This window comes from Scyliorhinus canicula, chromosome 8, assembly GCF_902713615.1.
Source record: "Scyliorhinus canicula chromosome 8, sScyCan1.1, whole genome shotgun sequence".
In the NCBI taxonomy this organism is placed as follows: Eukaryota; Metazoa; Chordata; class Chondrichthyes; order Carcharhiniformes; family Scyliorhinidae; genus Scyliorhinus; species Scyliorhinus canicula.
Genome location: NC_052153.1, coordinates 124449703 through 124476774, shown reverse-complemented (window position 1 = coordinate 124476774; position 27072 = coordinate 124449703). Strand labels below are relative to the sequence as shown.

Sequence of the window (27072 nt, the reverse complement as noted above, 5' to 3'; positions counted from 1 at the left end):
ATGATGGGCCCTGATCCATTAAAGATGCAGGTATTCATGAAGCCTCCTCCCTTTAGTTGTTCAACTGTTTTTGAGTTTTGGTATGATGCATTGGTTATGGGATTGCTTAACTGTACTGTTTAGCATGCATATAGTCCTCTGTTTTAGCTTCTTCAAGTTGGCACCTCATTTTTAGTTATGCCTGGTGTTGCCACTGGCATGTTCTACTCTCCTCATTGTTGGTTCACTAGCTTGAACTAAAGATGTAGGGGCTGCAAGACCATGAGGTTAGAGATTATGATGGAATACAATTCTACTGCTGATGGTCCACAGCTACGGAGTTTTGAGTTGATAGATCAGTTCTGAATCTACCTCACTTGGTATACTGATTGGCACTGGCCACCTCCTGAGTAGATAATATTTGTCCCCGAGGAGCAACCCCTTCAGCCGCTGCTCTCTCATAAAGGGCCTGGATCTGCAAGCACCCCAAGAGATTACTATCATGACTGTTCCCCCTGGGAAACGGGCATACACCTGCATGATGCTAATCACGTAATCACAGATGAGCTGGACATTGAGGGAGTGGTACACCTTGCAGTTCAAAAATGGAGCTCAATGCCATCATGGGGAATGCAGAGTCACATGGGTGCAGTCGATGCCGCCCTGCACCTGGGGCATGCCTGCAATGTAGATGAAGCCCATGGCCCTGGTGTACTGGCTTGTCTTCTGGCCAAAGTTGATGTACATATGTGCTCTTGCAAATAGTACATTTGTGACCTCCCATATGCACTTGTGCGCTGCTGATTGGTAAATGCTACATATGTCACTTGTGAAAATCTGAAACTATCCACTGGCATAGAAGGTCAAAGAGGCAGTAACCTTGAGGGCCACAGGCAATGAGTGACCTCCCAGACATATGGTGCCAACTCTTGCATCACCTAGCACAGTTGGTCAACTGTCCCTTGGGAAAGACACAGGCTTCTCCGACACTGAACCTCTGACATGAAAAATGAAATGAAAATCGCTTATTGTCACAAGTAGGCTTCAATGAAGTTACTGTGAAAAGCCCCTAGTCGCCACATTCCAGCGCCTATCCGGGAGGCTGGTACGGGAATCGAACCGTGCTGCTGGCCTGCTTGGTCTGCTTTAAAAGCCAGCGATTTAGCCCAGTGTGCTAAACCAGACATCAGGGGGTAAGACATTCTATGTCAGAACGCCAGTGACCAGAAATGTCTCCTCTGAGGCTCTGCCCTCTGTTTCCCTTCTCCTGGAAGATCAACAGGCAACGTCTCCTTCTCCTCTGAAGTGCGCTGTTTCTGGCCACATACAGCGGCACTCCGATGTTACAGCTCCTGGTCGATCACAATCAAAATAATTGCTAGGTCGACTGGCTCAATAATTCCCCAGAATCAAAAATAATGTCAAAATGAGCGATGAGTAGAACTGACAATCAGCACCTTTCCACAGAGCCTCATTTCCTCCCCTGTCACACAATAGCCACTTCCCCACAGTTGCCTCCCTCAAGTCCTCTTGAATGACACACTCCGACCCTTGAAAGCCTCAGTGCTCCCTCTTTGGACAAGGAGTGAGGACAGTTGAGTGCATTCAATTGACCTGCGTTCTAACCTCCCGGCGAACAAGATATTATCCCCTGCCGTCAGTCATCCCGAACGGTGTGACTGATGAGCAAATTCATCATAACGCCTTGCATTGGGGGCAGACATTTGTCACCTCTCTCTTATGCAGATATAAGGATTAGCTTTGGAGTTCAATGCTTGGGAGCTAAATTGTGTGCCAATCAATGGTACACTTAAGCATTGCAATGCTAACTAAATTGACCCAATTGACTCATCAAGGAAGGATCAGGGATCTGATTAGGCACTTGCCTTCCCCGTGTGACTGGCGAGGCACACCTGATGCATGTGAAGAACTGCAGATTAAACGAGCCTTCCAACTTGAACAGCCAACCACCTATACACAATCCCTGACAGCCTTGTCCCCATAACCAATGGCCTCAAGAGTCGCCAGGTATCTTTCTGATTCCGCCACAAGGTTCAAAACCGAATACTGATCAATGACTCGATACACCAGTTAGTAAGTTTGAAATCAATGCACATTTATTTACACACACAGTCAATTATTATTCATGCATAAACTCTTCTCGCTAGACTACAACTACGACTAAAAGCCTATACTTAGCTCTGAGTGGCCCACTCAGTCAGAGGAACAATGGGCGAAATTCTCCCAAAACGGGAGAAATCGTCAAACTGCCGTAAAACCCGGGCGGGTTTTACGGCATCGCGCCCCTTCCCGACGGGGGACCGATTCTGGTCCCCCGTCGGGGCTAGCAGCCCGACGTCGGAGGCTCCGACAAGTCGGGCTTAACGAAAATCGTTAAGCCCGCTTGTCGGACTTAGCCCCGGCTGACGCGTCATATGACGTCAGCCGCGCATGCGCAGGTGGGAAGACTCCACCGCGCATGCGCGGGTGACGTCATCGCGTTTTTGCGCGAAATCCGCGCATGCGCGGTCCGGGTTGCCCCTCAGCCGCCCTGCGTATTGATACTGCGGGGCGGCGGAAGGACAAATAGTGCGCGGGCAGCGGGCCCGCTGCCCGCGATCGGTGGGCACCGATCGCGGGCCCATGGCACCCTTGGCACGGCCGTGGTACTGCTGTGCCAATCGGTGCCATGGTTATTTTTTTCCAGGTGGTCACGACGTTTTTACGAACGGCAGGACCAGGTGTGTTTGCCGTTCGTAAAAAGGTCGTAAAGGGCTGGGACTTCGGCCCTTCTAACAGCTGTGAATCGCTGCCGGCCGTAAAAAAACGGCAGCAGCGATTCGTGTCGGGATTTCGGCGGGGGGGGGGGAGAATAGCGGGAGGGCGTCAAAAAAGTCGGGAAGGCCCTCCCGCTATTCTCCCACCCGTCGTGGGGGGGGGAGAATTTCGCCCAATGACCGTTGTCCGGTTCTGATACTGCTGGCTTCGAACTGGTACTGAATAGTAGCTAGGAGCGCCTATCTCGTAGCGTGTGTTGACCTTAGACTTACTTGGTTGATGCTTGGCGGCCTCTCGTTGCTGAGAGCCAAAAGCCAAGGTGAAGGTGAAGAGATCTTCCACGAGCTTCCAAGAGAGTGAACTGACCTTAGGGACTCTGTTTTTAGCCCCCAGGGGTTTTGCGCCCTTCTGGGCGGACCCCGGGCTTGGTCCCAATTAATTGGACCATGACCCAATCGTTCGTATTGATTCTCTCCAATAACGGGTTTGTTCCCTGATCGTTGGGTGGGCCCTATGTAACCATTGGCCTGCCTTTGTTTTAGCTTCAACTGGCGCCGGGAAGTCTGTCCTAGCACCGATTGTTTCAATGTTTCTTTTTGTGCCCGAAGATGGCTCATTACTATGCTAATGGCTAGTAGTTTCAGTTCTGTCTGGGTTCTGCAAGTCCTAATACACAGGAAACCTTGCACCTGCTTGTTTTCTCTAGTGCTGTTCATTTTTCCCTGCACTCTTTGCGAGTATCCATTTTGGAATCGGGACGTGGCCACCCCAGGTGGCTACGAAGGACAATCCCTCAACGGTTATATCGCCACAGGCCCAGCAAGGAGGACACTAAAGCACTGCCTACATACCGGTCACCTGACCCCTTTAAACCTAGAGGCTACCAGCCATGAAGGGCTATTAAGGCCTGGGAGTTACCCCTCTCCCCGAGATGCTGATGCTAAACCCCGGCCTGCCCCAAGGTGAACTTACATGGGCCTTCCACATTCTCTATGCTGCCGCTCTGCGACTGACACCCTGGATAATGGCAACCTGAGCTGTCACCTCCAATAACCCCTTTTGGAGGTGAGGTCGCCAGGTTCTTGTTTTTATACAGCTGTTGTAAATTGTGCCAATGTGCGGCGACCGATGAATATTCAGTGAGTGGGGAGATGTCCCGGCGTGAGTGCTTGCTAATGATATTACAATGTACTTAAATGAGGTTCCTAGCCTTCAATGGCATTATTCTTGTTACGCCCCTAGTCAGGGGCCAGGAAAATTGGAAAATGCAATTGAGAATCGCGTTTTTCGATTCTGGTTGTATTATCTGCCTGTGTCACTGTTCTCACTGAAGGCTAACATGGGCCTAAAATTCCGCCCAATGGTCCAAATGACATTGTTTTGTCTTGTAAATTTCTATAGTCTGCATAATTCGCTTCTATTTATTTGCTGAACTATCAAGAAAACAAAATATTCTTTTAACAATTACTGCCCTTATGAAAGGGGAGAAAGGAAATAAAGGAAAGTGACAATGTTTTTAAAACATTTGGGAAGGAAAAATATTTTGTCCCATTTTGGGTAAGACTTCTATTATGCTCGACCTAATTACGATACATTATTTGTAATTTTTCTTAATGGAACATCTTTTGAGCAAACTATAAATACGAGTATGCAGGCGTTTTCAAGTTCAGGCGATAAAGTCTGACATATCTCTTGAAATTCCATAGATCTATGGCACCATTGATAAATATCAAAGGGTCCCTCTGACCCATGCATCTTCCAGAATTCATGCAGCTAATTATTCAAGAAAAGATAGTTAGGTTTTATTCACTGAAAAATTGCAAACTGCTTCTGCGGCTTGTAATTAAGTTTAATTAACAATTTAGTAACGCTGAAATTACTTTCAGATTACAAATGATTGAATTGTTATACAATTGAATTATAATTGAAGTGAAGATACCGCAGTACTTTGCTTTCTGGCATCAAGCAAGAAGATATAGGGTGCAATCTTCCCAAAAATGCACAGAATGTTGGCTCAGACAAGAAAACCAGTGTGAGGCTTGCAGGATTCACAGCTGGTTTCTCTTGTCATATTGAAAACTTGTGCGACATTCAGATGGTCAGCTGGAGGGGCTAAGCCTAAAGATGCCGGCAATGCCAGGAACCCCGGGATCCAGGTGCTGATCTCTAACATAAATAAAAGCACCCCCAGGAAATCGGGAGCCCTCCCTCTGACCCCCAAGCACCAGATCATTACCCCCACCCACCACAACACCAACATCGTGGCACCACACCCCCCCCCCCCCATCCCCCACAAGAATTGGGGCTCTACCCTCTTCCAGGCCCCTTCACCACCACCAGCGCAGACTCTCCCCTTTTTTACCAAGGGGAACCTCTCCCCCATGAGCCTCCCCAGAGTGCTTGTCTCTGGCAGTGCCAATGCACTACCCGGCCATGTCCCTCAGTGCCCCGGGGTTATATTTACCTTCCGCACCCCCAGTGTGGCCATCATGACTGGTTTTCATTTTAGAAAACTAGTAATGATTCGTGCTAGCATGACTTCCTGCGGAATGGGTGAAAGGATAAGGCGTGGGCAGACACCACAGCGTCAAGGCCAGTAAGTACATATTAATTTATTAAAATGTATTGGAATCAGGTTACATTCTGGGTCTGAACCTGATCACGTCACTGGTGGGTAGCTGGAAAGATCTCAAATTCAGATCTCGTTAGCGCAAATCTTTTTTTTAAGCTCTCTCATGAGATTTAGCGGCTATTGTGGGATTTGGGTCTGTGGCTTATGCGGCTGCTGAATGGCGGCCATAAGATGCAAAAGGTATATGTGATGAAAAGAGTTTTCTCTCAATTAATATGTTTGTGTACTGTTAATGCCTCTTTATCTGGGGAAAAGTTGAATTCAAGTTTCCTTTCTGGAAAGTTTGTTGATCAGCAAGAAGAGACACAGATCAGATTTTATTTAACAAGACATTAATATTTTCTCTAAGAACAGCAAAGACATCCCTGTCTCTCAGCACTGAGATAGCTATGATTTTAATGACGAGATTAGCCTTTTTAGAATTTTTGAGGACGTGTGTACCTTCGTTCTATCTACAGATTATCACAGTTAATGTTTTTTATGCTTAAAGGCCAAATTATCAAATCATTGTAATAAAATAATTGAAATACTGAAGCACAGCAAAGTTTCAATACTAAAAATGTAATTAACTCAGCAATTTGAATGAAGTGACTTTGAATTACAGGATTAGACCTAGTAATCTAGTGCAGCTCAGCTGTGAAAACCAGTCCAAATGCCCAACTTTGATATATATGCTGCAGTAAAAATTCAACATTTTCACTGGGGGAAAATCTTCACCAGAAGCAATGTGTCTGTCTGCAGAAAATACAGATAATCTAATTCATTCCTATTCTACTGTTGTGCAGGTCAAACAATTTATGTAGTTGATAGCTGTGCAGTTTATCTTTATGTTTCAGAAGCCATACTATTGTAGAACCCTTTGTTAAAATTGTGCTCCAGGCCCCACAATTCCTAATGTAATACTTTTGGAAGTGAATCACAAACCTAAATCATAATAGTATTTTGTTTCTTAAAATGTACAGGACTTTTGTCTAGTTGTTATTAGAACATCTGGAACAGCAGGTTATCAACCTTCTGCTCATATTATGTGTGTACGGTGATTCTCATTTAAAACGTTGCATAGAGTAATTATTGAAAGATTTGAACTTGCACATCAGGTCTGCTACACAGAAACATTTCATTCATTCCAACTGGTTTATACCCATGTTTATGCCGTTTTGAGGCATCAGCATATCCTTCCATTTCTTGCTGCCTCGTGTGCTTATATAAATTTCTCCAGAATTTTTCATTTATTCATTGGAACAAAGAAGGAAACCAAGACTGGTTTTGTGGGCGCAAAGCATGCAACTGCTGCTAACATGCTTTCTCTCTGAGAGGCCATATAGATTGAGGTACAGGTAAAACAAATGTCAGACTGGTACATTAGAAGGATGAATAAAACTCAGTGTTGCGGCAACATTTCTCTTGCCTATGCTGTATCTAACCTGACCACATTGTTACTGCACACCGCAAGTGAAAAAAGGACTTAATTGAGGTGTACAAAATTATGAGGGGAAGAGATAGGGTGGACAGGATGAAATTGTTTCCCTTGGTGGAAATTACACTGATTCAAGATAAGTGGCTGTAGGTGTAGAGGGGACATGAAGAACAATCTTTTTACACAGAAGGTAGGGGGAGTTTGGAATTTGCTGACCGAGTTGGTGGTGGAGGCAGAGACCTTAAACTGTTTTAAAAAGCTACAGGGCTATGGACTGGGTGCAGGAAGATGGGATTAGAAAGGGCACCTGGGTGTCCTCAGGCTGGCATGGACAAGATGGGCCAAATGTGATATTGAGCTATATTTCACCGGAAAGATGAGCAAATAATACAGAGGTGATTTGTTCGATTCCACCCCCTCCCATATAACTGAGTCTTTTAATATAGCTACTTCAGATTTCACACTCAAGTATTTAAGTTCATATTACTTTTATCTCCTTTTAATGACTTTATTATGCAGGAATTCCGATTGTGGAAACCTATTGCAAGTCCTATGGTACATGTTACTGTTATAGAGCAGTTGGTGAATTCAGTCGGATGATGGGGTGAGCGCAAATGTAGGCTTTTTAACTGATAACCATCAAGAATTATGCATTGTAGAAAACGCCAGTCAATTACAACTGGAAAATGGCAAAATGTGGGAACATTTTAAAGAGTTGCTAATTTATATGTTTGTGTGTAGCTGCATCCTACAATTTCAGTTGGTGGAATAAATGCTTTGCCAAATGTAATCCACCACTTGGGAAACTGTCAGGACACAGGCATTTCGGAATGTGTGTTTGAATCAGTACAGGCTAACAGGATGAGTCTTAGGTTTTTAGGCTGCATAAACCTATTTGTATAATAGATTTTAGTTAGTTTCAATCCAAGACTGGTTCTGGGGACGCAAAGCATGCAACTGCTGCTAACATGCTTTCTCTCTGAGAGGCCATATAGATTGAGGTACAGGCAAAACAAATGTCACACTGGTACAACAGAGGGATGAATAAAACTCAGTGTTGAGGCAACGTTTCTCTTGCCTATGCTGTATCTAATCTGACCGCATTGTTACTGCACAGCGCAAGTGAAAAAACGTGTGGACATTAGCATTCTTCAGCTTGCTGAAGATTAACAAAAAGAAGTGAATATTAATTATCTCCAGTTTTCTTTATTGGGAGAGAAACAACTTGAAGGTTCAAAGCAGACAGTGATGAGAATCCCCTTGTACAAGATAGAAAATATATAAAGTGCAATTAAAATTTAAACAGGTTCAAATTGAGCTTAATGTAACAATTGTTATGGGAGCGGCGTTTTCAGAACCCCAAAATGTATCATGGAGTTCAACCAACCTTTCCCTTTAATGTATTGTTGCTTTTGAAGCACACAGCGTGGTCTCCAGGTGTGGAATTACAATTATGGACACGTGGGTTTTTAAACACAAAAGAATGTTTATTCCATGAATTCAACTTAACCTTTTTAAATAAACATTGGATCCCTTAACACCTCTTACTTCAAAGATAACCCCGAAAATGATACACTAAATAATCCCTCAAAATGTTCCTGCAAACCTCCAAAAGACTTAACACCGTTAAACAGAAACACATCAGGTTAAAGACATTACTATTATGAGTTCAAATCACCCAAATGATTCAGAGATAGTCTTTCCTGGCAGAGATCACAGCAGATCCAGCTTACTGCAAACACAGACACACCCAAGCTCTTTTTCTTCAGCTGCTCTCTGAAACTGAAACTAAAAGCAGAAGTGAGCTCTACTCAGCTACCCCCGCCCTCTGACATCACTTCAGTAATATGAGCTGCTCCATTTTTAAAGGTACACTGCTTAAACATCCATTTCTTAAAGGTACTCTCACATGACACAATTTTCTTATGAATATCTCATCGATATTGTGATTTAGTGTTTATTTTATTTCATGAAATGCATTATGTTGTATAGCAACAAGGTAAGCTAGCGATAAATGTAATGAGGACTGATATGCTAGCGGTTGGGAATGCAGACTTCAGGAAATTATATTAGATTAGAAACAGGCAAATGACCGACGTCCCACAACTTATTATCTTTGCCAAGTAGTCTGACATACATTTTTGATTCAGCAAATGAGTTCATCCACATTTAAATTTCTCTGTACAAGAAACCCTTTAGATGCTGTTTGGATATAATTCCAGAAAGGAGGAGCAGCATACAAAAATTTGTGGTGGGCATGGGAGTGGCTGCATTTTCCCTGAGCTGCATTGTCTGGTGAAAACCCACCTCTGCACGGTTAAGTTCCTGTTGCATGGCCTGTTGTCCGTGTGAGGAATTGGGGTGAGGAAGAAGGGGAGTTGATGAGGAGCCCGCTCATGCCTGGTGTCTCCAGTAAGGCATTGGAGAAGTTCCGAGCCGAGTTTGAGAACTAGCTGCCAAGGAAATCTTGACCTGGAGGCTGGGCAGCTCAAATTCAATGGAGCACATTCAATCCTGCCTCTGAGGCCTGGTCCCCCTGCTGGAGCCTATGTAGTTGACCCCTTGGGCCCGGTCGAGTCGACATGTTGGAAGTAATCTGATCACTGGAATCTTTGGAAGATCCTGAAAGGTCTCTCTGTCTCAGATCCTGCGTTATCCTGGTTGTTTACTTTCTTTGTGCACTATCGGAGTGGCCGTTATTCTGTTGACTGCCTTGTTTCTCAGTCGTTATCCTGGACTTTACTTCCTGATAATCACACTGTTGTCTGTTAGTTTTGTCAATTTATTTGTTTGCTGTAAAGTAAACATTTTGGGTGTGATGTCCTGCACCGTTGGTTATCCTGATTTAATAAGGTTTTATCATGTTAGGCTGAAGATTGATTTCAGGATTTGTCCAGTTTCTTTCTCCTAATATATCCTGAGAAGGAAGATGATCGTAGACGGATGATGGTACGGTTAGATTTCTCTTCGCTATATCTAAGGAAAGTCCCCCACAGTCAGAGTTTATAATCTTTTTTGGACTGTGCCTTTTTCTTCAGGCCCAGGCGGACTTTATATTTTCCTGTTGAAGACTGGCGTTTATTAGAGTCCCCTTTAGATAAGGGTGCCCTGTTTGACTGTTTAACCGCTGTCAGAACTCATGTGAGTGAGGTCAGTCTGAATATTATTTATTTGGTGGTAGGTGATGTGTCCAGTGGGGTGGTCCCTCCCAAGAGGGTTTCTTTATACTCTTCTGTTGGGGCATGGGGCATTGGTCCTGTTGTTGGTTTGCGTATTGGATGGTTTGAGGAGCAGGGGAAGGAAAGGTCACGTGTCCCATATGGGACAGAACTGGCTTGGCTTTGGATGGGTGTAGGGACAGGGATGCCTTGGAGCTAGTTCCCTGATGTTTTTTTCCATGTGGCAGTGCTGGGCTCAGCCAGGCTCGGGTTAATGGTCCATATCCTGTTGTTCCTTGGATGGGGGTACCTGTCTTGGGGATGTTCTGGGGAAGTGTGATGTGAGTAAGTCCAGATCCAGAGAAGTGATGATTGGGGAAGGCTTTGAATGTTGTGCCCAGTAATTATCCTTATTCTTTTCATCTTGGCAGTTGGAAGGAACTGACTGGGCAGTTGGTGGGCCGGTTCTCACCTAGTTGAAATATCTTAGGAGGTGTTTGTGGGACCAAGGGCTTACTGACGGTTCTTGTTGTTCTTCACTCTTGATTTTGAGTGGTGTTGGGGGCTTTGCTTCTACTTCTCTCTTCGTATTGGTACCTGTGAGGCTGGCTGTGGTGGGGTTGGGTGGTGAACCTTGGTGTCATAGACACTAAGATACAAATTTATGTTGGCTCTGTGATACAAAGAACAATACAGCACAGGAACAGGCCCTTCGGCCCTCCAAGCCTGGACCGGTCTTGATATCACCCTTGGCCAAAACACTCAGCACTTCTCAGTGCCATATCCCTCTATACCCATCTGATCATGTATTTGTCGAAATGCTTTTGGATGCCGTTAATGTATCTGGTTCCACAACCTTCCCTGGCAACACGTTCCAGGCACTCACCACCTGCCTCGCACATCACCTCCACACTTTGCCTCACGGATCTTAAACCTATGCCCCCTGGTGACTTACCCCTCCACTCTGGGAAAGAGTGCCTGCATATCCACTCTATCCATGCCCCTCATAATCTTGTAGACTCCATCGTTTTAATGAAAAGTCTGAAGGCGGAATTCTCCGCTCCCGCGGAAAATCGTGAATGCCGTCGTGAAATCGTCCGACTTTCACAACGGCCCAATACGCCGCGCTCACGAGCTAGTCACGCCCTGGAAATGGGCTAGGACCGGGGCCGCGGACCTCACGTGAAAAATTACGGCATAACCCTGCGACGCCCGAATGACGACCTGACGACGCCCACGTGACGCCGCTGTGCATCGTCAATAGGCGTGAGCGAGCACAGCAACGGGAGGAGAAAGATGTCGGAGCCACGGAGGGCCGCCCCGAGGTTTGGAGAGGCAGATATCAAAGCGCTCCTGGATGAGGTGGAGCGAAGGAGGAGCATCATCTTCCCTAGAAGAGGGCACCGTCACCCTGCCAGCGTAGTGCGACTGGACTGGCATGAGGTGGGCACTACCGTGAGCGCAGTGGGGCAGACCCCTCGGTCTGGGGAGAAATGCAGGAAGAACCTCCACGACCTCACCAGGGCTGTCAGGGTAAGTGCCAAGAGGATGCTCCCTGGTCACAACAATCTTTTCCCCCCCCCCCATGTACTGAATCACCCACCTTCCCCCCTGGCATGAGGGGGAGGGGGGCAGAGTGAGTGGAGGGTGGTTTACCAAGTAGTCACAGACCCACATGAGCACTGCGACCCCCTGCAGAGATGCAATGGTTTAGTTACAACTTGACCCCCCCAACCTTCTCCAATATGCGAATGTCCTGATGATACCTGCCGAATTGATGATCTATCTATACCCCCCCAACAGGACATGACCGCTCACAATACCCGGGAGCGCAACAGGACTGGAGGGGGTTCGCCCATTTTCCACCCCCTGACCATGTTTGAGCAGAGGGCACTGGACCTTGCTGGGGGATCGACCACCCGGGAGGTCTCGCAATGTGAGGTTGGAGGGGCTGAACCAAGTGAGACAACCCTGCATGACAACCCCCCCCCCCCCCCCCCCATCCTCTGTCCCTTCACACTCTGCCCACTGGACCGTCCAACGCCCGGCCGAGCGTTTCTAAATAACCCCGTTTAATTCTCTTCCCAAGGACGTGCTGCCGAACAACCAGGGCCGTCTGCGTCCAGGCAAAGACGAGCACCTGCCACCACCACCGCACCCAGGGCGCACGCCAGGGGGTGCCGGGAGCACAATCAGGGGTGCCATCCTCCCAAACAGATTCTGTGGAGCAAGAGGCGCAGAGGACGGTGACAGAGGGAGAGGGAGAAATGGGCCGCGAACGCCCTGCGGCCACTCATCAGTGGGCCGATGACCCCGACGGCATTTGTACGGACGAGGACCTCGAGCTTGCAGCACTGCTATCTCCCACACCATCCACCATCCCAGAGACACTCACCTCGGTTGGGCAATTCAGTGATGAGGCTCCCGGGTCACGGTCTGGTTCGCGCAACACAGCTCAGCAGGTACAGCAGGTGGAGGTCGGAGCAGCCGAGGGCCTGGACTGTCGGAGGGCAGGCCAGGCCCAGCATCCAGCTGGCTCCCAGACGTTTCCTGGGTTCCAGGATTTACTTGGCCCACCCGCACAGCCGATGCATCTCAAAACCCAGGGACACAATGACGGGATGAGGGCCGTCTTCCAGCAGCTGCAGACGCAGTTAGAGGAGTCGAACCGTGTCCAGCAGCAGGGAGTGGTGCCGCTCATGGCAGCCACCCAGGCCGACACCGCACAGGTGGCATCCACGGTTGAGGCAATGGGTGAAACGGTTTCGGCCATGGGTCAGGTTCTGCAAGGCGTTGGGCTTCATTTGCATGCGTCATCCTCGGCCCTGGACAGGGCTGCCCTCTCACAGGCAGCAATGCGCCAGAGCCAACGTGGCATTGCCGGCGCGCTGCGGGCCTTGGCCGAGTCTCACCAGGCCATGGCCCAGTCGCAGCACACCATGGCATAGTCCCAGCAGGAAATGGCACGGTCCCACCAGTCAGTTGCGGAGAGCATCAACCGCCTGACACACGTGCTGGATGGCGTCGCGCACTCACACGTTGAGGTCGCACAGTCCCTGGCGGGAATGTCTCACTCCCTGGACTCCGTCCCTGCGAACCTTCGGACCCTGGTCGAAACCATTGCAGGCCTCCAGGACTGGCAGCGCCAGGTGTCGGTGGGGCGATGGGGCACCTCCTCGCTCGCACCTCCATCCAAAAGTGAGGCCCGGGGGCCACCGGGCTCCCCGAGGGCGGTGGAGATTTCGGGGCCCGTCCCATTAACTCCATCACGGGACGTCCCGGGACGCTCGGCCTCCCCCCCCCCCCCCCCCCCCCCCCCCGTCCATCCCTGGTGCATCGGGTGGCAGCGGGCAGAGCAGGGTGGCACCACGCCATCAGAAACGCCCGCAGAGCAGCCTGGCCCATCAAGGGCGGGTCGCCCCAGGAAAGGAGTGCCGACGGGGAGACATGTCGAAGGGGGCGATTCGCAGCAGTCCTCCACTCCTGCTGTATCATCTGGGGAATCACTTAGACGTAGTGGTAGGGCCCGTAAGGCAACGAAGAGGGACACAAAGTAAGTTGGCACGGGTGAAGGGCACAGATTAGTTGTAGGGGCTAGGGCATTTGTAAACTATGTTAACCATTAAACTCACTGTTGCACCTAACTTTTAAGACTGCGTGATGTTTCCATTGCCACAGGGATCGTGATGGTGACCGAGTGTCGCTGGGGTTGATGAGCGGGGAAACTTCGGTGCCGGGTGTGCAGTCCCTTCCCCCACCCCCTCCCACAACTACCCCACGCAGGCACGTGATGGAGTGTCCCTGACGAACTCAGCGGCCACCGAGGTGGATGGTTCAGCTATTGCCATGAGTCAGACTTTGTCTAACGATTCTGAGTTCTCAGCTCATCGCAGAGTGGGCTGTCATCATTCAACATGGCACTGATCACACCCGCTGACACAGCCATCAATGTCGTGCCATACCGTTGTGCCGCAGTGGTAAGGGTGATGTAGAACTGGAGCAGAGTACGCAGAGCGGGTGGGGTGGTGGTGGTGGCAGTTGTGTGTTGACCGTCTGCGCGACTGGCGATGCCGGTGGTAGTGTTGGTCTTCAGCGGGGCCGTCACATGCAATGCGTGAATCTGGCTGCCACCCAAGGCGTCGCGTGCCCGCCGTCCTCGCCGGGTCTGACGTGCAGCCTCCTGGGCATCACCAGCAGTCTGTCTGCGTGGTGCGCTCGCCACTCCACCAACCTCCTCCTCCTCCTCCTCCTCTGTGCTGGCACCACTGCCACTGGCTTCTCCCTCCGCCTCCTCCAGCAGGGCATCTCCCTGCTGCATCGCTATGTTGTGCAGCGCACAGCAGACCACAACAATGCGAGCGACCCTGTCGGGCTGGGACTGCAGGGCCCCTCCGGAGCGGTCCAGGCACCTGAATCTCATCTTCAGGAGACCAAAGCAGCGCTCCACCACACCCCTGGTTGCTGCATTAGCCTCGTTGTATCGGGTTTCTGCATTGGTCTGAGGCCTCCGTATAGGCGTCATCAGCCAAGACCTCAGTGGATAACCCCTGTCGCCCAGCAATCAGCCCCTCAGCCGGGGGGGGGGGGGGGGGGGGGGGGGGGGGCGTCCCTCAAACATTGCAGGGATGTACGACTGCGCCAGAATGTAGGTGTCATGCACACTCCCTGGGAACCTTGCACAGACATTCATGATCCTCATGTGGGGGTCGCATACCACCTGAATATTCATGGAGTATGTCCCCCTCCTGTTTGTGAAGACCTCCCTGTCCCCTGCAGGCAGGCGCATGGGGACGTGAACACAATCGAATACCCCCTGCACCATCGTTATCCCGGCCACGCTGGCAAATCCACAAGCTCGTGAATGTTGACTTGCTCGGTCCTCGGGAAAGGTGATGTAGCGGTCCGTGCTGGCATCCGTTGGTCACATCCCGGATGCACCTGTGCACCGATGACTGGGAGATCCCGGAGAGGTCCCCGCTCGGAGGCCCAAGCCTGGATATTGACCAGGTCTTGCTGCATTTGGACATGGAGTGCTTTGTTGTCTGAGGAGTCGGAATGGGGCTGAACATTGTGCAGTCAACCGCAAACAATTCTAACCTGCTGCTTTCTAAAATGCCCTGGCAGGCATTATCATTCAAAGGCAACTGGGGATGGGCAACAGGTGTTGTTCGTACTCGAGATGCACCGGAAAATAAATTTAGAAATCACTCCAGTTCTGAAATTATCCGTAACTTCCTGTCTGTTTTCGGATTTAAATCAATTCTCAATCACACTTGCACTCGGGCTCACACTCTCCCGCGCTCGCCCTCCCACTCTCCCACCCTTCCTGTCTCCTGTGCTCGCACTCCCTCTCTCCAGTGCTCTCGTTCCCTCTCTCAGGTGCTCGCGCTCCCTCTCTCAGGTGCTCGCGCTCCCTCTCTCAGGTGCTCGCGCTCCCTCTCTCAGGTGCTCGCGCTCCCTCTCTCAGGTGCTCGCGCTCCCTCTCTCAGGTGCTCGCGCTCCCTCGCTCCCGTGCTCGCGTTCCCTCTCTCCCGTGCTCGCGTTCCCTCTCTCCCGTGCTCGCGTTCCCTCTCTCCCGTGCTCGCGTTCCCTCTCTCCCGTGCTCGCGTTCCCTCTCTCCCGTGCTCGCGTTCCCTCTCTCCCGTGCTCGCGTTCCCTCTCTCCCGTGCTCGCGTTCCCTCTCTCCCGTGCTCGCGTTCCCTCTCTCCCGTGCTCGCGTTCCCTCTCTCCCGTGCTCGCGTTCCCTCTCTCCCGTGCTCGCGTTCCCTCTCTCCCGTGCTCTCGTTCCGTCTCTCCCCTGCTCGAGTTCCCTTTCTCCCGTGCTCGCGTTCCCTCTCTCCCGTGCGCGCGTTCCCCCTCTCCCGTGCTCGCGTTCCCTCTCTCCCTTGCTCGCGTTCCCTCTCTCAGGTGCTCGCGTTCCCTCTCTCAGGTGCTCGCGTTCCCCCTCTCCCGTGCTCGCGTTCCCTCTCTCCCGTGCTCGCATTCCCTCTCTCCCGTGCTCGCGTTCCCTCTCTCCCGTGCTCGCGTTCCTTCTCTCCCGTGCTCGCGTTCCCTCTCTCCCGTGCTCGGGTTCCCTTTCTCAGGTGCTCGCGCTCCCTCTCTCAGGTGCTCGCGCTCCCTCTCTCAGGTGCTCGCGCTCCCTCTCTCAGGTGCTCGCGCTCCCTTTCTCAGGTGCTCGCGCTCCCTCTCTCAGGTGCTCGCGCTCCCTCTCTCAGGTGCTCGCGCTCCCTCTCTCAGGTGCTCGCGCTCCCTCTCTCAGGTGCTCGCGCTCCCTCTCTCAGGTGCTCGCGCTCCCTCTCTCAGGTGCTCGCGCTCCATCTCTCAGGTGCTCGCGCTCCCTCTCTCAGGTGCTCGCGCTCCCTCTCTCAGGTGCTCGCGCTCCCTCTCTCAGGTGCTCGCGTTCCCTCTCTCAGGTGCTCGCGCTCCCTCTCTCAGGTGCCGCGCTCCCTCTCTCAGGTGCTCGCGCTCCCTCTCTCAGGTGCTCGCGCTCCCTCTCTCAGGTGCTCGCGCTCCCTCTCTCAGGTGCTCGCGCTCCCTCTCTCAGGTGCTCGCGCTCCCTCTCTCAGGTGCTCGCGCTCCCTCTCTCAGGTGCTCGCGCTCCCTCTCTCAGGTGCTCGCGCTCCCTCTCTCAGGTGCTCGCGCTCCCTCTCTCAGGTGCTCGCGCTCCCTCTCTCAGGTGCTCGCGCTCCCTCTCTCAGGTGCTCGCGCTCCCTCTCTCAGGTGCTCGCGCTCCCTCTCTCAGGTGCTCGCGCTCCCTCTCTCAGGTGCTCGCGCTCCCTCTCTCAGGTGCTCGCGCTCCCTCTCTCAGGTGCTCGCGCTCCCTCTCTCAGGTGCTCGCGCTCCCTCTCTCAGGTGCTCGCGCTCCCTCTCTCAGGTGCTCGCGCTCCCTCTCTCAGGTGCTCGCGCTCCCTCTCTCAGGTGCTCGCGCTCCCTCTCTCAGGTGCTCGCGCTCCCTCTCTCAGGTGCTCGCGCTCCCTCTCTCAGGTGCTCGCGCTCCCTCTCTCAGGTGCTCGCGCTCCCTCTCTCAGGTGCTCGCGCTCCCTCTCTCAGGTGCTCGCGCTCCCTCTCTCAGGTGCTCGCGCTCCCTCTCTCAGGTGCTCGCGCTCCCTCTCTCAGGTGCTCGCGCTCCCTCTCTCAGGTGCTCGCGCTCCCTCTCTCAGGTGCTCGCGCTCCCTCTCTCAGGTGCTCGCGCTCCCTCTCTCAGGTGCTCGCGCTCCCTCTCTCAGGTGCTCGCGCTCCCTCTCTCAGGTGCTCGCGCTCCCTCTCTCAGGTGCTCGCGCTCCCTCTCTCAGGTGCTCGCGCTCCCTCTCTCAGGTGCTCGCGCTCCCTCTCTCAGGTGCTCGCGCTCCCTCTCTCAGGTGCTCGCGCTCCCTCTCTCAGGTGCTCGCGCTCCCTCTCTCAGGTGCTCGCGCTCCCTCTCTCAGGTGCTCGCGCTCCCTCTCTCAGGTGCTCGCGCTCCCTCTCTCAGGTGCTCGCGCTCCCTCTCTCAGGTGCTCGCGCTCCCTCTCTCAGGTGCTCGCGCTCCCTCTCTCCCGTGCTCGCGCTCCCTCTCTCCCGTGCTCGCGCTCCCTCTCTCCCGTGCTCGCGCTCCCTCTCTCCCGTGCTCGCGCTCCCTCTCTCCCGTGCTCGCGCTCCCTCTCTCCCGTGCTCGCGTTCCCTCTCTCCCGTGCTCGCGTTCCCTCTCTCCCGTGCTCGCGTTCCTTCTCTCCCGTGCTCGCGTTCCCTCTCTCCCGTGCTCGCGCTCCCTCTCTCCCGTGCTCGCGCTCCCTCTCTCCGGTGCTCGCGCTCCCTCTCTCAGGTGCTCCCGCTCCCTCTCTCAGGTGCTCCCGCTCCCTCTCTCAGGTGCTCCCGCTCCCTCTCTCAGGTGCTCGCGCTCCCTCTCTCAGGTGCTCGCGCTCCCTCTCTCAGGTGCTCGCGCTCCCTCTCTCAGGTGCTCGCGCTCCCTCTCTCAGGTGCTCGCGCTCCCTCTCTCAGCTGCTCGCGCTCCCTCTCTCAGGTGCTCGCGCTCCCTCTCTCAGGTGCTCGCGCTCCCTCTCTCAGGTGCTCGCGCTCCCTCTCTCAGGTGCTCGCGCTCCCTCTCTCAGGTGCTCGCGCTCCCTCTCTCAGGTGCTCGCGCTCCCTCTCTCAGGTGCTCGCGCTCCCTCTCTCAGGTGCTCGCGCTCCCTCTCTCAGGTGCTCGCGCTCCCTCTCTCAGGTGCTCGCGCTCCCTCTCTCAGGTGCTCGCGTTCCCTCTCTCAGGTGCTCGCGCTCCCTCTCTCAGGTGCTCGCGCTCCCTCTCTCAGGTGCTCGCGCTCCCTCTCTCAGGTGCTCGCGCTCCCTCTCTCAGGTGCTCGCGCTCCCTCTCTCAGGTGCTCGCGCTCCCTCTCTCAGGTGCTCGCGCTCCCTCTCTCCCGTGCTCGCTATCCCGCTTTCCCGTGCTCGCACTCCCTCCCACGCTCGCACTCCCTCTCAGGTGTTTGCGCTCCCTCTCTCGCATTCCCTCCCTCTCACGCGCCCTGTCTCCCACGCTCGCGCTCGTGCTCTCTTGCGCTCTCTCTCCCTCTTGCGCTCCCTCTCTCTCTTGCGCTCCCTCTCTCTTGCGCTCCCTCTCTCCCGCGCTCCCTCTTTCCCGCGCTCCCTCTTTCCCGCGCTCCCTCTTTCCCGCGCTCCCTCTTTCCCGCGCTCCCTCTTTCCCGCGCTCCCTCTTTCCCGCGCTCCCTCTTTCCCGCGCTCCCTCTCTCCCGCGCTCCCTCTTTCCCGCGCTCCCTCTTTCCCGCGCTCCCTCTTTCCCGCGCTCCCTCTCTCCCGCGCTCCCTCTCTCCCGCGCTCCCTCTCTCCCGCGCTCCCTCTCTCCCGCGCTCCCTCTCTCCCGCGCTCCCCTCTCTCCCGCGCTCCCTCTCTCCCGCGCTCCCTCTCTCCCGCCTCCCTCTCTCCCGCGCTCCCTCTCTCCCGCGCTCCCTCTCTCCCCGCGCTCCCTCTCTCCCGCGCTCCCTCTCTCCCGCGCTCCCTCTCTCCCGCGCTCCCTCTCTCCCCGCGCTCCCTCTCTCCCGCCGCTCCCTCTCTCCCGCGCTCCCTCTCTCCCGCGCTCCCTCTCTCCCGCGTCTCCCTCTCTCCCGCGCTCCCCCTCTCCCGCGCTCCCCCTCTCCCGCGCTCCCCCTCTCCCGCGCTCCCTCTCTGCGGCATTTGCGCGCTCCCGCTCTGCGGCATTTGCGAGCTCCCGCTCTGCGCAGCGTTGGCGCGCTCCCTCTGCGCAGCGTTGGCGCGCTCCCTCTGCGCAGCTTTGGCGCGCTCCCTCTGCGCTGCGTTGGCGCGCTCCCTCTGCGCAGCGTTGGCGCGCTCCCTCTGCGCAGCGTTGGCGCGCTCCCTCTGCGCAGCGTTGGCGCGCTCCCTCTGCGCAGCGTTGGCGCGCTCCCTCTGCGCAACGTTGGCGCGCTCCCTCTGCGCAGCGTTGGCGCGCTCCCTCTGCGCAGCGTTGGCGCGCTCCCTCTGCGCAGCGTTGGCGCGCTCCCTCTGCGCAGCGTTGGCGCGCTCCCTCTGCGCAGCGTTGGCGCGCTCCCTCTGCGCTCCCTTCGCGCGCTCCCTCTGCGCTCCTTTCGCCTGCCGCCTCTCTGCGGCGTTCAACCCCCCCCCCCCAGCGTTCGCGCGTTTGCGTTCACGGCATTTGCGAGCCCCCTCTCCCCCACTCATGCGCTGCCTCTCTCCCGCTCACCTGCCCCCCATTCGCCATCCCCTATCGCGTTCCTTCTCTAGTATCTGCTTTTCAAAATCAAATGTGGGAGTGGAACGACCTGTGTTAGAGGAACAGTTTCTTTCTGTATCTTTGTTACTCGTTCATTGTATACAATAGGACACTGCAGCAACATTTTGAGAAAAATAATGATCAGCCGCGAGGAGGCCTGCTGCTGGCCTGCATAGTCCCTAACCAATAAATTAACATACACAGTAATATCAATATGTAAAATTTTGTTCAAGTAATAATACTTTCTTTACCATTAAAGTGTTTGATATTGCTATAAAGATAACTTAATTTCTGCCGAAGAAAAGCTTGCAAGTTGAGTGTTGTATGTGCACTGTGATGGTGATAATACAGTACTCTCACTGCAACATTAATTAGCATATAAATGTGTACTTGCATTTTCCACAACCTCTTTCAAAAGAATATGAAAAGCTCACTTCTGCTGCTGGGAGCAATCAATACGGAAGCACACGATAAGACTTAATAGTCTTCATATTTCTTACTGTAATTGTATTTTCCCCAGTCAGTAGAAGTTGCAAATCACCACTTGGTCTTCTCTTTTCGAGAAAGAGACCAGGCCTTTCAGTAGCTCCTGACACTTGTGTCTTCTTGGCTCTGGTATCATATCTGTAAATCTCTTTTCACTTTCTCCAGGCTTTTTTATAATATGGGTACCAGAACTATGAACAGTTCTCTGTTTAGTCTAATGATTCCAAGTCTGTTAACATAACTTTTTAAAGTTGGTTTCCTCTAGAAATTAACCCTAGTGTTTTGGAAATACAGTTTATAGTTTTATTAATCTGTGATAAATCTGCACCCCTCGGTTCCCTGGTTTCAGTGTAAACTGCTTGGAACTATGTAAAATTGGGGTTTCGTTCAGAATCTTTACATCTTCAGGAAATTTCTTAAAATTAGGGCAGTTTTTGAAAATATTTAATTATTTCATAAAACCCATGGAGGATATTCTGCAATGCTAGCAGTCTGGCATCTTTCTTTGACTGCAAATTTTTTTTAAATTTCATTTTTACGGGATGTGGGCTTCATTGGCGAGGCCAGCTTTTGTTGTCTATCCCTCATTGCTATTGTGAAGATGGTGGTGAGTTGTTTTCTTGAACCACTGCAGTCCATGCTGTTAGGGAGGGAGTTCCAGGATTTTGACCCAGCAGCAGTGAAGGAACTGTGATATATTTTCAAGTCAGGGTGGTGAGTGACTTCGAGTGACTTAGTGGGGGTTGCTCCCATGTATCTGCTTGCTGCCTTTGTCCTTCTGGATGGTAGTAGTCATGGGTTTGGAAGGTGCTGCCTAAAGAGCCTTGGTGAGTTCCTGCATCTGACAAGACCATAGGGCCATAAGACACAGGAGTGGAATTAGGCCACTCGGCCCATCGAGTCTCTTCCACCATTCAATCATGGCTGATATTTTTCTCATCCCCCTTCTGTCTTTACCCCATAATCCCTGATCCCCTTGTGCTTTGGCCTCCACAGCCTTCTGCAGCAAAGACTTCCACAGATTCACCACCCTCTGGCTGAAAAAATTCATCCTCATTAAGTTTTAAAGGATTGTCCCTTTAGTCTGATATTGTCTCTTTTGGTTCTAGTTTGTCCCACAAGTGGAAACATCCTCTGCATGTCCATGGTACACACGCCTGCCACTGTTTGTTAGCGGTGGAGGAAGTGAATGTTTGTGGAAGGGGTGCCAATCATGTGGGCTGCTTTGTTCTGAATGGTCTTGAGCTTCTTGAGTGTTGTTGGAGCTGTACGCATGCAGGCAAGTGGGAAGTATTCCATCACACGCCTGATTTGTGCCTTGAGGTGGTGGACAGGCTTTGGGGAGTCGGGAGGAATGTGGTGGTTATGCCTTTGAATATCAAGAACGTTGGTTTGATTCTCTCTTATTGGAGGTGGTCATTGCCTGGCCCTTATGTGGCTTGAATGTTACTTGTCACTTGTCAGCCCAAGCCTGCATGTTGTCCGAGCCTTGCTGCATTTGGACATGAAATACTTTAGTGTCGAAGGAGTCGCAAATGGTGCTGAATATTGTGCAATCATCAGTGAATGTCTCCACGTGTGATATTATGTTGGAAAGAAGGTAATTAATGAAGCAACTAAAGATAGTTTGGCCTATGACACTACCCTGAGGTATTCCTGAGTGATGTCCCAGGATTGAGATGACTGACCTCCAACCGCCACAACCATGGGGGGCATCTCGGTTAAATCGAAATGTTGTTTCATTTGGCTCCATGTTCTCAACGTGGCCAGCACTAGTGGGCTGGATGTGTATTTTGCCGGAGGGGATGGGACCACTGCATGGCGAGGGCTCGAAGAGTCATTCCCTGCAGGATGACTCCTCCAGCCTCACCCAAACTATTTTTGGTTCTCTTATCCATCCCCCACTCACTTGGCTGTGGCTGCCCAGTGGTAGTATTGCAAGTTTGGAAGAGCCAGGCCGCCCATGTTTTTTCTCCTCTGCAGTGAAGTCTTGGGAATTCTTGTGTTCTTGCACACACACATACTCACACTCATTCTCTGCACCGACCCTCTGAAAGAGCACCCTACCGAGGCCCACGGCCCCCCACCCCATCCCCGTAATCCAGTAACCTTACCTAACCTTTCTGGACACCTAAGAGTCCCCAACGGGGACTCGGAGGTGTACAGTCTCAAATACTTGGTTGACCTTTTGTGGTTCAGCTACCAGTCCGCTTCTGCTGTCTTGCACCTGTGTTATCTCTCTCGTGACTGCCTGCTTTCTCAGCTGGTGAGCCAAAAGGCGGGCTAACCTTCTCTCCGTGTTCGTGGATGATCCCCCGTGTCTGACGAAGTTGGCGCACTGCCTTCCTGGTTGATAGGTTAAAATCCATTTGCAGCTTTTTCCTCTGTGCCAGCAGCTCTATGATCGGGGCCTCGGAGTATTTCCTGTGGACCTCCAGGATGAAGTTGATCATTTATTGCCTGGCCTCCCTCTCTTCCCGATCTCTACGAGCCTTGTAGGCTATAATCTCTCCCCTAATCTCTACCTTCAGTGCCTCCAGTGGTCAGACTTCCCCGTTCTGTTTGTTAGTGAGATATTTTTTGGCAGAAGACCTTGTTTGCCAAGAAGTCCGTGTCCAACCTCCATGTGGGGGCATTGGGCACGCCCCATCTCCAGCCTCACATTCATGTAATGTGTAGCGTGGTCGGAGATGACTATCGCAGAGCATTCAGCTCTGACTATTTCTGGAGGCACCTATTTCCCCACTGCAAAGAAGGGTGTGTACTTTGTGCACCGGTAAAAAGAAGGAGAATTCTTTCTCACTGGAGTGTAGGAACCACCAAGGGTCCACAGTCACCCCTCTGCTCCATGAATGCTCCCAGTTCCCTGGCCATGTCTGTCCTTTCCCTGTTCTGGTGTTCGATCGGTATGTCAATGGGTCCTGAACACAGTTAAAGTACTCGCCCATGATCAGGTGTGTGTCGAGGATTTCCGCGATGGTCTTTTTTTGTGAAGTCTGTGTCATCCCAATTTGGAGCGCACACGTTTACCAGAACTACCGGTGCCCCGTCCAGGACACCGCTGACCATGACGTACCGTTCCCCTGGATCCGTAACCAACCATGTCGCCGTAAACACCGTCCTCTTATTAATCAATATTTCTACCCCCCCCAGTCCTTGTCCCATAGCATGAATGGTACGTCTGTCTCATCCAGCCCTTCCTTACCCGCAGTCAGTCCTTCTCCCTCTAGATCATCTCTTGCAGGAAGTCTGTGTCTGCTTTCAAACTTCTGAAATGGGCAAACGCTCTGCAGCTCTTCACTGGGCCGTTAAGTTCCCTGACATTCCAGCTGATAATCCTGGTTGGGGTTTTCTGTCAGCCCCTTCCTGCGGGATCAACCGTACGTACCTGATGGACATGCCCCTGCATACCAGGACCGTCCAAAATGGCCGCAGTCTCTGTTCTCACCATGAGACCAGGCCCCTGCACTCCGGAGCTTCCCTTGGTCCAGGGATCTCCCATCATGACTGCCAACTGTACATCCGCCACGTGGTGTGCCCCTGCCCACCGGAGTTTCCCTTTGTTTAGGCACCCTCCACAGTGGCTGCTGGCAGCGCCATCTTGTATCCTCAACCTGCCCTTTACCTGCCAAAACTAATCCAAAGCCCTGCCCTTCTCTTCGTGTTCACCCTGTGTTCCACCTCCACCCCTCGTTCCCCCCTACTATCTCCCCCCCCCCCCCCCCCCCCCCCCCCCACACACACCACACACACACACTTTTTGCTCCCTGTCCCCTGTGCTCCCACCTCCCCCTTCAGGCGCTGCCTCCCTGGCGGGATATGCGGCGTGGCCCCACCTTGCTATCACACTTCCTGCTCTAGCTTTCCCCGCTCGTGTGATGGCCCCCTCCCGGGGCTGGTCCTACCCCTGTCTCATGCCCGCTGTTTGTCCGCTGCCTATGCCTCACCCTCTCCTGCATGCAGCTGCCCTCGCCCTTCCCTGTGATCTGACCTTTCTGATCAAAGCGAGGCAGCACTGTCCCACGCAAACATATTGTGTGTTTATCACAGTTATTTCTTCCCCTCTTTCCTCCTCTACTTCACCTTCAGAGTTGCCTTGCCTGACCCTTGTCCAGGCTGTTCGTCCAAATAAACTCGTTCGCCTCCGCTGGGGTGTTGAAGTAGTGTTCCTTATTTTGCAACGTGACCGAGAACCTGGCAGGGAACAGCATCAGCATGGGTTGCGAAGGTGGACATAGGTACCAAAGTTGGCCGATTGGTAAAAGTGCCTTCTAGGAAAAAAAGTTGGAAAAACACTGCTTTAAGCCCCTTTACAGCACTAGTTTTCACATTTGGTAGACCACACCCAGATCCACCTCATTACCACTACCACCATTGCTTGTTTAATATACAGTACTGGGATGAGAAAGTTCTGTCAGTTAAAAATTGGGAGGACCGAAGCCATTGCTTTCATTCATTCCTACAGTCTCCGTTGCTTGGCTCCTGCTTCCATCCCCCTCTCCCTGGCAACTGTCTGATGCTGAACCAGAAAAAGGAATCTTGGTGTCAAATGTGACCCCAAAATGAGCGTCCAACCACATATCCGCATCATTACTAAGACAATCCATTTACACCTAATAACACCATCTGACTCTGCCCCTGCCTCAACGCATCTTCTAAAATCTTCACCTTGCCTCTAGGCCTTCCTGTCCCAATATCTTCCACATTCTACCACCATAAACCTGAGATAGTCCAAGACCATGCTGCCTGTATCCTTACTTGCACCAGGTCCCAGTCATCTCACTCCCCGATGTTCGGTGACCAACGCAAGCTCTCTCAACCTTTATTTCAAATCTGTCCATTGCCCTCCCTCTACTCTGTAATCTCCTCCAGCCTCACAACTTTGCCACGATAATTGCGTTCATATAATTCTGGCCTCTTGAGAATCCCTAATTTTATTTGATCTGCCCATTGGTGATTATGTCTTCAACTGCCTCGTTCCTAAGCGCTGGAATTTCTTTCTTAAACTTCTTCGCCTCATTACTTCTTCTTTCACGATGTTCCTTAAAAACATCTTTGGCCAAACTTTTTACCACCTCCTAATTTTGTCTCACATTATTTAGTGGCAGAATATGCTTTGTAATGCATTTTGGGTGGTTTTATTTAATTCAAGGCACTTTGTAAGTACAAGATGTTGATTTTGCATGTGTCCCCTATAAATTTGGATTAGCACATTGATCTGTCTGAAGTCAGGAGCCAGCTGTCCACAGTTTTCTGTGGGGGTGTTCCAAATGTCACTGAACAACCTAACAAGAGGTGGAGGCCCAAAACCCTGCACCTCTCAGCTGGAGAATTTTTTCCCCTGAAGATGTATTTTCGCAAATATAAAATGGAAGAGCCCACTGAGGGAAAGTATTGACCACAGAAATACTTTCCCTTCAATTGGGCTACATGCTGAGCAACTTCAGATGTAAAAGAAGAAAATACAACACAGGCTACTTTATGGAGCTTGTCACTCAGATGATAAAATTTATGCAGCAACTTTATTTAACGGAGATAAATTAATTTATCTTGACTGAAAAAATACTCTTCGATTTTTATCATTATAACTTAAAGGGTCAGCCTGAGAGTCAGTACGTAACGCGCCCCCACCGACTCTCAGAAGCCCACTGCCATTTAATGCTGAGTTGAGCGTTGATTGGCACTGGGAGGACTTCCATCTGCCCTTGGCATTTGATTGGCTGACAGCTTTCCAACTCTTCCAGGTTGAAGTGGCCAGAAGAGGTACTGCAGCACTCTGCTTTGAACTAAATTCTGGGACCATTCACAAGGTAACTCTGGAGGTGGGATGATTGAGGATGTCCTGGGGGATCGGAACCGAGGGGGGGGGGCGGAGTACAGGGTGCGGACACGGCATTCGAGGGGGTAGGGTGGGGGGGGGGGGGAAGCAGGTGGGACCAGCGCCTCTAATCTGGAGGAGACTTCAGATTGAGGCCTGCTCCCCTCACCACCCAACCTTCCATTCCGTGATTGAGCAAAGTTGAAAAACTGATTGCCCGCCTGCCTTTGTGATGACTTAAAAATCGCATAGGCAACATAATATTCTGGGCAATAGGGCAGAGAATACCCTCAATTGGCTCCATAATTGTCGGCAGGTTGGGCTGCCTATCTACGCCTGAGCCCGCAAACCAAAATATCGCACGAGTGCGGGATGATGTCGGGATGTGTAGCTGACATAATCATGCGCAATTTTACGCTCTTCCTGATCGATTGCACACCTGGCCGGGACACGTAAAAGTTTGCCCATGGAAGCCATTGATTAATTCATAAAATTTATCATTTTAAAATATATCTTATTAGATCAAATACATTTCCAATTAAAATGAAAGAGAAAATGTTGGAAAATCTCAGCAGGTCTGGCAGCATCTGTAGGGAGAGAAAAGAACTAACGTTTTGAGTCTGATGACTTTTTGTCAAAGCTAACAGACAGAGAAAGTGGGAAATATTTCTACTGTGGAGTGAGAATGAAAGTTGAGTCGTAGCCACAGAAGCCCAGGGAAACAGGGTGCTAATAGCCACAGAAACCAAGGGAAAGAGTGCAGTACCCAGAGAGAACAAAAGGTGTGAGAGGCCAAACAGCAGAGAAACTAACATCAGAGGGTAAACTGTGACAGATGTAGGTCTGGGGGAAGGGGAAGGGGGAAGCAAAGGGGAGAAGGGGGAGGAAAAGATGGGGGGGGGGGCGATTAATACATATCAAGAAAGACAAGAAAGAAACAAATGATAAAATACAGTTGAAATGAAATGGGATGAAGGTTTCCAGTGATTCCAGGAGTGTAGAGGATGTAGCATCACACTATATGTAATAAATAGTATGATGATTTGCAGGTAATAACTTTCAGACAATACCCTTGTATGTACTAGT

The 27072-nt window shown here is 51.8% G+C and overlaps 1 protein-coding gene across 1 annotated transcript in view; it reads left to right on the top strand.

The window, feature by feature from the left end:
- The window catches only part of fam174c (family with sequence similarity 174 member C), a 64914-nt gene that overhangs the window by 22369 nt on the left and 15473 nt on the right, over nt 1-27072 (top strand). The gene's annotated exons all lie outside the window — the stretch shown is intronic.